Source organism: Vicugna pacos, chromosome 1 (assembly GCF_048564905.1).
Source record: "Vicugna pacos chromosome 1, VicPac4, whole genome shotgun sequence".
NCBI lineage: Eukaryota > Metazoa > Chordata > Mammalia > Artiodactyla > Camelidae > Vicugna > Vicugna pacos.
Genome location: NC_132987.1, coordinates 115806585 through 115819288, shown reverse-complemented (window position 1 = coordinate 115819288; position 12704 = coordinate 115806585).

Genomic DNA, 12704 nt, shown 5'->3' with positions numbered 1-12704 from the left:
TAAATATGGAAAAGCCATTTTAAGAAGATAGAGACTTGTCAGTTTTCAGAAATGTATTTTAAAGTGCCTAAATTTTGGGGGCTACCTATAAAGAATGGGTATAACCAGAAAGTCACAAAACAGCAAAAAAGACTTAATGCAGTTGAAGGACACCTGCCTAGGGTTTCATCACCGTGGAGCCTGGTTATCCTTCTCTTAATTCCATTTTTACTGCACTGCTTTCTATATCTTTCTGCCTTTAGCACTCAACCCAACTCTTTTGTTCATTCTAACTTCTTTCTCCAAATACATGACAATGAACTCCATGTAATAAGAATATGTGTGTATCAGGAATCCCCAAAACCATCCCCAGATGCAATGATTTACCAGAACTCACTGGACTCAGTGTATAGTCAAACTCATGGCTACAATTCATTACAGTGAAAAGATACCAAGAGAAATCAGCAAAGGAAAAAGGCACATGAAGGAAAGTCCAGGGGAAGCCAGGCACAGGCTTCTGAGTGTCCTCTCTCATTGGAGTCACACAAGACCAGCATAATTCCTCCAGCATCGAATCATGACAACACACGTGAACTATTGTCTACCAAGGAAGCTTGCTAGAGACTCAGTATCCAGGATTTTTATTTGGGGTTGGTCATGTAAGCACGCTCACTCTCCAGCATATACCAAAATTCCAGACTCCCAAAATGAAAGCAAGTATTCAGCATTATCACATTGTGTGTACAAATAGTTAGTATCCTTCTCAGTCAGAGATTGGTGAGAACACTGCCAAAATCCTATTTCAAGATCTCAGCCAAGGGCCAACCTTGCAAGAAGTCCTTTCTGAGTCCCAGGTCTGCTATATTACCTCTGTTCTGCACACACGTGCACACCAAGTTCATCCCTTTTCCCAATTTTGGAACATTTCGCACTCCCAGTGCCAGGTGTGTAAGTAATTATGAAGCCCGTTTCTACAGACACCAGGGCTAAGGTTGTCCATGGGAATCCACGTCCTACATCAGACACTGGGAAGAATGAGCATGGATGTGATCACCCAGGAGCAACCTCTGGGCAACAACATTTCATTGATAAGCAGAAGAAAATGGGCCCAAGAAAGAGCTAGAAAGGGTAAAAAAGAGAGCCAGGAGTATATAAAAGCCTGGACACAGGAAGTAAAGAGCTTCATAAGTGTGGATTTGAAGCACCTCTTCAGAATTTCAGTGAACAAGTCTAACCTCCTTGGTTTGCTTCACAGAGCCCTCCATATGCTTTGGGTGTACCTTTCCAGTCCTTTCTTTACTGCTCCCTAATCAGCAAAGTTAAGAGTCTCAAAAAGCCTGCAAATTAAGGACTGAACTTTTTATTAAAATTTTCAATAAAAAGATGACTGATTACTCACCAGGAGAACTATTACCAGAGTTCGATGATAGAAGTCAGATTGGAAAGGAGCAAAGAAGGTAAAGGAGGAAAGGGCATAGTGGAAATACATGCTGCTTTGAAGAGGTGTAGACAAGATGGAACAGACAGAACAAGTTGGTGGCTAGATGAAAACCCAATCCAGGAAGAAATGTTCAAATTGGGAAAATCTGGACCCCATCAGTAGTCTGAAGAACAGAATGCAGCTGAGAAGAGTTCAAAGATATGGGAGAGAGTAAGGATGATAGATGAAAAGGACTTGAGGGTAGAGGAAAGCGATGCCAACAAAGTCAGAGCTTGTGGGCTTCAACAAGAAAGAGACGTCTCCTGGTTTGAAATGGGGTCATCAGTATCAGAGTTGGTACACAGAGATACATTTGCAATAAGATTGTGGACTAAACTGCATATTCGTCTCAATTTTTTATGAATGGCAAGTTGGTCTACCAAGCTTGAGGGGTCTGTATGAGATAGGGTTCTTGAGAAGAGTAATGAGGTTTTTAATGGACACGGAAGAGTATTGGAAAATTAGTTGCCCAACAATGAATAAAAGAATTGACAGGTAGTGTTGAGAATCTGAGGCATGAAATCGTGCATGTTCTTTAAAAGTCCTCCACCTCCACCACCTTGATCCAGGAGCCAAGAAGGTGGCTTGAAGCATTGATTCAATACTGTAGTTTTGTTGAGTGAGTGTTATGGAAGGCTAGAGGGTGAAGAAATTGAGGGTCGTAATGATATTAATGATAGGCTCCAAGGGAGGAAAAGAGATCAGAGAGGCTGATTCTGAAAGACAGTGAGGCATCAAAGGGCATGGTGTAAGACTATGGAGCAGAGAATGCAGAAGCAGAGATAAAACCAGATGAACTGAACATTTTTTATCAGAAAGTAGAATATTTCTGTTTGAGAATTCAAGGATGGAGAGATTCTAGGATTTAATCCTGAGAGAGTGTGACTGAAAGGGAGTAGAGATAAAGGCCACTGGCGATGTGGAGGTTAAGAAACAGAGAGCAAGGAAGGCAGGTGGGCCATCTGCTTGAACTCCAAAGTCACCGAAGATAAGGGTGGATCAGTGGATTTTGAGTAAAGACAAAACTTTTTCTTAGGCGTAAGATTCTTCAGTGGATGTGTAGGGTTGGCTTAGAAAATGGCAGGCAACTAAGAATAAAAAGAAGTGGAAAAGGATAATGTGAGGAGAAATTAGCCTCATTTGTAGTACGGGCATTTGGAGGATATTGAAGTAATGGTTTAGAAGCCTCAGTGGGAAGTCAAAAGAATATTTAATCCCATCTGACACCTGCATTCTTGAAAGACAATCAGCATTCTCTCTAGGGGCAGCAGGGCAGTGGTATAATATTCAAAGAGAAATAAACAACTCAACCAAACTGTAGTCACATTTTACCCTTAAAATGCTTATCATTGTCTTCGTCATCCTGCAAATTAACCAACAACAGGTATGTTGTTTTCTTTTTAGCAGTTTTACTAATTATGTCAGAAACTTTAAAAAGCAATCAGTATATATTTGTATTCAAGCCAACAAGATATAGACAAGCTTACATTTATGAAATCTACTTATTTTTAAAGTATGAATTTCAAGCTCCCTTTACCTAACTCACCAATTAATTTCAAATAAATATTGAAGATTGGTTTTTAGTAAAAACATGCATTTTATAGAGTTTCACCTGAGACTTTATCCACTTGTTATGATTTTGAGATAAGCAGTTTGATATGTAGGTAACTTGATTCTGGGAAAAAAAAAGACTCAGATACTATAAATAGCATAAAGACTTGTGAACAACAACACTTTAATAAATATTAAAATCGGGTGTCACATAAGATTAATGACTCATTATTTAGGATTGAACACATGTTAAAACTATTTGGCCACAAAGTAGCCCATTAAAATAGTGATGATATGAAACCAGATATAATCCAGAAGCAGTTAAAACATGGAAATATTTAATCTGTCCATCATTGAAAAACTATGATTCAATATTCATAATTCAAGATCCTCATGTTTTATGCAGAAATCAGTAATTCTGTAAACCCTATGTGAAACAACTAAGCAGTTTCAGATGTTATCCAGGTGTCCGTCTCAAAATTACTCCCTGAAATATTTTTAAAAGATATTGTTCTAGAAAAGCAACGATTAGTGTAAGAAGTATAGTAACTGACAGGTATTTTTCTCCTGCTGGCATTATGATTTCTGTTGAACATATGGGGCCATTTAGAAATAACTTCAGTTTCTCCAGAAGCACCATATCATACAGTTGTGAGAGATAATAAAAATAATCACAGTGGCTGACATTTTTTGCATTTATGATGTCCTTGGCAGGTTAAATTGGCTTTATTTGGAGTATTTTATTTAATTATCACCAAAAAAAAATCCATAAAACAAATGCTATTATTCTTTCCATTTTTAAAGGAGGGAACTGAAGCTCAGAGGGTTCAGTAACCTTGCTGACAAAGCTGTTGAAGGTCAGGCTGGGATGTGAACCCGAGTCTGAGTCTTTACTATCTGCCTGTCCATTTACAGGAGCTCAGAAGTCTCACAGCCACGGACATACCCTCGTGCTAGGAGAGCTGACGCTCCTGCTAGTCTTCCCTCTCTTTCAAGCCCATTATCCATAAACTCAAGCTGTAGATCAACCTTCCTTGGAAGTCAGAGAGCATGAGGACATTTTTAATTCCTTAATGGATTGCTTTTAGGGGCAGCATTTCTTTAATGATTTGTCTGAGTTTCTAAACATCAGGCAATGTTAAAAGTTGAAGGAAACTTAGAGTCCCGGAGCCCAGTTTCTCATTCAGTGCAGGAATCTCTTTCCTTTTCCTGGTCCTGCTTAAACTTTTAGCAGTTTTAACTTTGAAATTAAATATTATCCACCATGGAGCGAGAGTGTGCTAATTTCTCTCTTCTGCATGCTGCTTAGTGTCCTTATTACAACACTGCTTCCTGCCTTGGCCTCTCCCTTTGCGCCTTCCGTATCTCGCAGCCTGATCTTGATGCTCTTAGTCCCGTAGACCTGTCATAGTTAGTGAACATTGAGACAACTGCTACGGATCTGCAAGCACAAGAGGATGGTGAAAGGAATCGCTTTTTTAAATCCAAGCCTATCTGTTTCAGTTAAGACGGCTTCAGGCACCTGCTAAGCTCACATTATAAGACATTCAGAGATAGATGGGTCCAGGGTCAGTTTGGAGGCTCATTGAAGTCATCACAGACTCAGGCTCTTTCTCTTTTTCTGTGTGCCATCCATCCTCTGGTTTCAAAATGGATACGGCTCTTCCAGAGATCACTGCAGCAACCAGAAAAGAGGGACAGGGCCCCAGGGCAGTGCTTTGTAGTTAGGGGAGTGAAACCTTCCCCCAGGTCCCACACATGACCTCCTGTCAGGTCCCAGTCTACAGCTGACCCTCATGATCTCGCTGTAAATCTAATATCAGATATTTTCAGACCTGCTAGTGGAGATGAGGTGTGTGAGCTAGTAGGAGTGTGCGGGGAGGAAAGAGTGGAGTGTGGGTAACCAACTTGGCTTGCCACTCTGCTAGCTGCCCCGTGCTTGCACAGCCTAGCTGACAGAAATGAGAACTTCATAAGTACTAAGACTTCCAGAGCCACAATTTCTAAGGCAAAGAAGCAAACACTGGGCTCTAGTTTAAATGAACTAGACCTGGACACATACCTATCTGACTCTAAATGAGCAGTCTCAAACATTTTTAATTAAAATGTCGATTAAAATAAAAAGTATCCATACTAACTACTATATACAGAATAGATAAACAACAGGGACCTATTATACAGCACAGGGAACTATATTCAATAACTTGTAAAAACTTACGATGAAAAAGAAAAGCTATGTGTATGATGGAATCACTGTGCTTTATATTTATGCCAGAAATTAACACGACATTGTAAATGTTGTAAAAAGTATTTATAATCAGAGCAAAGTCAGATACTTCTCATGTTTGGCAAAAGCAACTGGCATTAAGATAGTTACGTTTACTTGCAGTCAGGATTATTTTCTTCACTGTCTGTTGGCCTTCTGCTTGGACCCCAAGAGTAATTCTAATAAGGTGACAACCTGACTTACCTTCCTACGGGCCAGCAGTTCCACGGTTGTCTGGTCGGTTTCACCTGACACAGACGAAGACTTCAACAACATTGCGGGGCTCTCCCACACCAAATGAAATAAAAGAACCCCCTATGAGGCTGAAAATTCAGCACAGAACATGTTTATGTGAACCAGAACGTCATTTGACCTTTAGCAGGTTGAGATAAGGAACAGCAGCTTGAAGACAATGACTCACTTCTGAATAAGCAAGGAGAATTTTCACACCTGTCTTTGAAAAACTTTGCCCCAGGAGTCTAAGAGTCCCAGCAAAAAAAAAAAGACAATCTGTCTAGTTCTTTGGAGGAAACAAGGTCACAGTTGCAGGTTGACCTTGAAAGAAGGGGAATCCTGGCAGAACGCCACAGCTACCTTTGCTGGCAAGAAGTTCATCTGAAGCTCCAAACACCCTCCTAATAGTAGGTGAGGCTGTCTTGAAACAGAACTTTAACAATGAAATTTGGCCTGAAAGGTAAATTGAAACACTAAGTCTGTCTATCTGTCTATCATCTATCTAAGCAATATATCTGTTTATTCGTATATAGGGAGAGATATATCACAATAGCTATTTAGAAAGGGTATTGTGCTTATAAAATATTTAACACCCAAAGTTTAAGGTATGGACAAACATATAGATACTCTTTTATATACATTTTTATGTCAATTTGTCTTTCAGAAAGTGTGAACAATAATCCCTTTTAAAGTTGCTTTGGCATTTGGAGATACACAGATTCGCTATCTTTGGTTAATCACCGAGTGTCTGTCAAACTCAAGGATGAAACAAAATTCTTTTTGGTGTGTTTGTGACCAGCTTTCCCAAAGCCACTGGACTTTTTTTTTTTTTTTCGGTAGTCTCTTCTGCTATTAGCAAACATTTAAATGTATTCCAGCCTCTGGAACTTTCAAGTGGGAAATGAACTTAACCCCAGTCTCGTTTGAGTACGACCAGGTGTTCCACCCTTTTCCCTCCTAACCCCAGCAAGCATCCCATAGGAAGGAGGAGAGGAAGTCAGACTTTCGACATTTGTGCAGTGAAAAAGTGTCAATAGACAACCTGAAAATGACCAGAGGCAATCTACCAGAACCCAGGGAAAAATGATCTAATAAGCCCTCACTTTTAAAATGAAATACAAGATTCATCTCCCTCTCTCGCTTAAAACAAAGAGCAGCCCCCCCACTGCCTTTCTCATATTTAAACAACAGCTATCAAAGATTTAACGATTGTACCATTGGACGGAGTTCAAACAATACAGGCAAGAAAAAATGTACAGCTGTCAAGGAACCGGCCCAGTCAGAAGCGCCCCAGACAAATCGCTGCACATCATCGGCTGGTTTTAATTAACAGCAGACTCCAAGCTGGTTTCTCTTCCCCTCTTTTTCTTCGGTAACTTTAAACAAAGTGATTTGTAACGTTCTGTCTTATATAGTATCTACCCCAGTAGAAATGGAGGATGTTCATGGAAATAACCGGGCCAAAGTTCAAAGCAGATTACGGCATCTAAAGGATACCTTGAGATTGTAATCTTGGTGCTCCAAGAAGAATGAGTTAAGTTTAGTCATTCTTCCTCCTGAAGGGCTGACTCTCTTGTGAAGCGAGGTTACATGGTTATTATGATACCAGATTGTTACGAATGCTGATCTAATTTTAAGGATATTTTTATCCTGCGGTTAATGGGAAAACATTTTTTGTTGTAAGCTGTCACTGTCAAGGAGGTTTTTAGATCTTTAGTTAAGGAAAGACTTCCCTTAGTGAGTAAAGGAATTCTTCAGCAAAGAAACACTTCCCTCAGTGACCAAATACTACGGGAGGCCATTAAATAATGCAAATATAATTGATGGAAGATGCCTCAGAGGTCACGAAGTCTGAACCTTTTATTATATAGATGAAAAGACACAGTTGCTGCATGTTAATATTTGCAGAATAAATGAATGAGGCTGATGCCCAGAGAAAGAACTTTCCCTGAGGTCCCATGTCTGGTTAGAGAGCCCCACAGGCTGCATGCATATGACCCCCAGGGAGGAAGGGGGCTTAAATTGATTAGAAAACATTTAACATATTGACAGAGAAGGTCATGTTAAGAACTAACTGTCTTCCTTTGTGTGATAAAATGCCGAGCACAGCTCTCAGTGCCGGGATGATCAACAAGATGGTTGGGAGCAGAATTAGAACCCAGTACTCTCCAATTACCAAGTGGTCAGAAGTTGAACAATTGAATTTAACACACTTCATTCATGAATTAAATACTGTCCTTCAAAACACAGCTTTTCTCCCATTGGCTTAACCATTTTCTGGCTCATGGGAAAACAGTGCAATAAAGTGGCCGAGATCATGGGCTCGTAAGTCAGCCTACCTGGGTCTAAATCTTGGACCGACCACTTACCTGCTAAGTAAACTCAAATGAGTCATCCAGCTCTCTGTGCCCTGGTTCCCCATCTGAAAAGCGGGGGCAACATGATTACCTTCCCCCTAGACCTGCTGTGAGATTCAAATAAGTTACTAAGTGAAAGGCTTAGAACCGTACCCAGTAAGTTCCATAGACATGCTGCCTGTTAGAAGGAATACTGACCTTCATCCTTCCTGATGTGATTTCCAACAGCATGAGGCCAAAGTTCCAAAGAACCATCTGTGACTCTGTTATTGCTCTCTAAATTATTTGGGCTCCAATATTTTTTGTGGTGGTTTTTGATGTCTTTTGAGAAAGAGGAGACTTGGAAATAGATTTTCAGTTTCCATAAAACTCACTGGTATTTTCAGATGAAATTGTCAAGAACAACAGCTTGCACATCTACAAAAGATCACCCCGTGCCATTTCCAGAAGCAGAATAGGGGCTGAGAAGGGTCCCTCCAGGCTCTAACGTGGCATTTGGAATCCTAATATAAGCCTGACTCCACACTGAGGTTGCTCAAGAAAACAAGTTCATGGAGTGTAGACAGTATACACCCAAACTCACCTTCCAGTTTCATAGGTTCCTACTGCTCCAAGACAGCTGTAAATGGGATGTTCCGGTGAATCACATTATTTGGCGGAGAGATTATACTCAGTATCTCGTACTCAGTGTCTCGAGGCTTTGATGTGTTACTACCAGGCCTTGGCAAACTTTGCCCTATGCCTTGTTTTGAGCTATTAATTTTTTTTCACATTTTTAAAGGGTAATAACAATAACAAAATATGCAACAGAGGCTATTTGTAGACCACAAAGTCTAAAATATTTATTCTTTGGTCCTTTATAGAAAAAATATGTTGACCATTGAGTTAGGCTATAACAAAATGCATTTAACATAAAAACCTCGTGCAGCGTAATTTAATCTTTTATGATTCAGAAGCCACTTCTGACTTGTCATCCTCCAGGTTCAAGATTAAAACATCAGTTATGAGTGGGCTCTATAATGGTTAAAAATGTGAATTCCAAAATCAGATCGCCTTGGATCAAACAAGGCTCTACCACATACTAAGTGTGTGATCTTTTTCAAATTACTTAGTCTTCCTAAGCCTTCGTTTCCTCACCTGTAACAAATGAGCGTTATAATAGCTCCCTCACCGGCTGATGGGAGGATCAAAGGAGATAATGCATGCAAAACACTGCACACAAGGGATGTTCGTGAAATGTGTGTTTAATATTAGCTGTTGCTGTTGTAGCTCCCAACAAAAAGTGTCTGGTTCTTTCAACTTCCTGGTTATTTACATGTTGTGTGAGTGGAAACTGACACCACCACCATCCTGGCCGGGATGATCTATCCAATTTCCTGACTCTCATTTCTAGTACGTCCATCATACTACATCAGAGTTAGAGGTGTCACATGTGGCTGTCACACATAACTGGAGTGTGGAAAGACTGAGTGAGGAGGATAATCTCTGCCAAATTCTACACTCACATTTACACCCTCCTGCCACGTGTTCATTCTAGCTCTGGTAGCTGCACATGAGATGCATGCATTTCTGTTCCTTCTAGGATCCTTAGAGCCCTTGGGTGGCTTTAAAATAGCTGTTTTGCACCTAAAAATCAGGTGAATTGTGGTGATCATTTCACAGTGCATTTATCAAATCATCAAGTTGTATGCCTAAAATATATACAATTTTTATTTGTCAATTATACCTCAATAAAGCTGGAAAAATACTATACATCATTAAGAAGATGCTTACAAAGAGATTTTGAAATGATGCTTCAATAATACTGTGAAGCAAAAAAAGAAAAGAAAAGAAAATTATATTTGCAGCAAAAAAGAAAAGAAAAGAGAAGGAAAAAAATTAGCCTGTAGTCACAGAGGCAGGAAGAGTCCAAGTTTGCATGGACTGCAGTTCTTAGCCAAAGCTACCAGGAAAATGTGCTCCTTTAATGCGGATGTAAGAATGGAAGATGTGTTAATATCATATAACATGAGTGAAAAGTGAACCTTGGTTTTTAGAAGGGTCTCACATTTGAGGGATTATGTATTATTTAAATAAAACCTCACAAAGCCTGATGCATGCAATGACCTAACAGAAAAAAATCCATTTCTGTAGACTTTTCTGATAAATCTAGTTTCTTGCAGTGAGGATTATCACTTGTTCATTTCTAAGTACAAAAATAGTTTCATTTTTTTTTTGAGATTTGTGATTCAAAAGCACAAGATAAATTAAGAAAAAATAAAATTTCAAGTCTAAATTGTACTGGAAAGTGTTTCTTCATCCATGTCTGAATGTTACATGATTTCATCTGTGTTTCTTTGAGGGTCAAAAAAAGTCTGAAGTTTCCTTTAGGCTTACATGACAAGTATTTCCTTTTAACACTTCAATAAAAAATATATAGAAGTTTTCCGTAGATCTTAGAGGCTGAAGAACAAGACAAAATTTCCACTGAATATTGGAAGTCGGCCTCCCAGATGGAACACAGGGTTGGGGTAAGAAAACTAGTTCTGTTTTACAAGGTTTGGAAGCCCAATAAAATTTCTCCAACTCCCCAGACAGTCTTTGACCACGGGCAAAAATGTCCCGGCACTACTGGAAAAACAAAACGAAACAAACAAAAAAATGCAACCTGTGACTTAGAGGAATATTAGAATAAACTATTTGAGCCGCCTGCATCTTCAAGAACGTTATCAAAGGGCTTTTATATTTGGAGGGAGATAACAGCATTCTCTTCTTCTTGGTTTATCAAAGACAACTTATAGTCTGTAATATTTCTACCGTACAACTGCAGTTAACATGCCAAGTCTTAGTGGGAAATTGCTTTCAAGCAATTTCTCATTATCCAAGGACTGTCATCTTATCAACTGATTTGAACCACTCAAGATATCCCTTTGGATAGCTGACAGCCCCAGGCTTTGATAATGAATGTAGGCTTTCCTAGGAGTTTGCTTTCCTTATTTCTTACTAAGCAAAATTTCCCACTAGCAGCATCTTTCTTCGTGAAATCCTAGGAAATGTTAAGGGGGGATTTTGTTGTCCATTACACGCTATTTAGTACGTGCTACTGCTACAGTGAAATGCGTGTTTTCCACCTCTTAAGGAAGTCACTTCAGCTTGCAACACTGACTTATTATGCCATTTAAAAGATTCCATCTTTGTAAATGGAATAAGTTAATAAAGTGGGTCCAAACGGGTCCTGTTATTAGAAGCAACTCTCCATGCTCAACGTGGAAAACTCCCTTCCTGGAGACTCGGCCATTTCCACTGGAATTCCAGCCTGATTGACTGGTCTCCATACCTCCCCTCAAATGCATGTGTTAGTGTGGCTGTAGCTTTTCTGGAAATGTTCTTCTCTGACCCAGCAGTGACATCCATCCATCACCCTCATCTCTTCTATTTCATCTGCTAGCCAGCATTACAGATATAAGAAGCAATTAATAATGATGGAAATATAAAATATTTCTTTAATAAGCAAAGCTGGTGTAGTACAAACAGTGGCTTAATGGGAAAGAACATTTCCTCATGGAGGCTCCGGGTCCCTGCTCATCCATCTGTCTCGTGGTGATTATTGTTAATTCACATTTTAAAGTTTATCTCCGTATCCCCAGAACTGCGGGATATTTCTCCCCAGCAAGATTATTCCCAGGAAGTTTCTAGACACTGTGGCCAGTTTTCTGACCCTCCCCCTTCAGTGGCCTCCTCCGCTGTCTTCTGAGCGCAATAGCAACTCTCCATCCCAACAGGGGTGGTGACCATTTGCTCCTTCCCGATGGTTAGCCAGTCCGACAGGCTGGGCCAGCAGATGAAGACTTTCTTATTCATCGTTTTTGTTTCTTCTGGGTCTCAGACAACCACCTGTTGGAGACCTCACATCTTATGAAATGCATGTGATTCTCACAATGACTCTAAAAGTAAGTGTTATTATTGCTATTGTTTTGAACAGATAAGGAAGCTGAGGTTCACAGAGTTTAAGCATTTGTCTAAAGGCCATCCATCCAGTAGGCAGAGGAGCAGCTGTAGGATTCCAAGGTCACTGCAGCAGAACCATGGAACACCTGCTTTCCACAAGGTACCCTCTACAATGTATTCCTCTATCAGTAAAGCTAGGTGTTAACAAACAAACTCATCCTATAGACTGCCTCTCCAAAAACAAATCAAGAGGTCAAACTGTCAAAAAATCAAACTATAGATTTTGTGCAAAAGTTGAAGATCTAAAGGGCTTGGGTTTTTAACCATGTTAAGTAGCTGAAAGTATGAGTCTGCCATGTTCCCCATCCCACCTTGCAGGCTTCCAGCATTTGCCCATAGCTCACTAGTAGGGAGCTCTAGGCCATCTGAGACGTCTATGAAGTTAGTGGGCTGGGGACAAAGGAGTGGAGTGGGTCTGCCAGGCATAGGGATTGAATCAGTCTTCAGCCCTTAAGTGCTTTTTTAGAAGTAGCCTCTTCAAAATCATGCATTGTTTTTTCCTTTTTAGGGGTGGGGGGAGACAGGTAATTAGGTTTGTTTATTTATTTTTAAATGAAGGTTCTGGGGATTAAACCCAGGATGCTGGGCATGCTAAGCGTGCTCTCTACCACTGAGTTATACACACCCTCCACAAAATCATTCATGTCTTGCAACCTTGCACCTCTCCTTTATCTTCCCATGTAAATCCCTGTTCGTCTCCTTAGGGACCAGTTTCTTCAGGCAGATTTAGTTTAGGGGAATTTGATTTTACTTTGCGTTTCCTGTGTCTTATCTTATGGGGAACACTGCATTTCTAAAAGCAATGCTTTAATAACTTGACAGCTTCAGTGTAACTTTGCAGCTTCTCCCC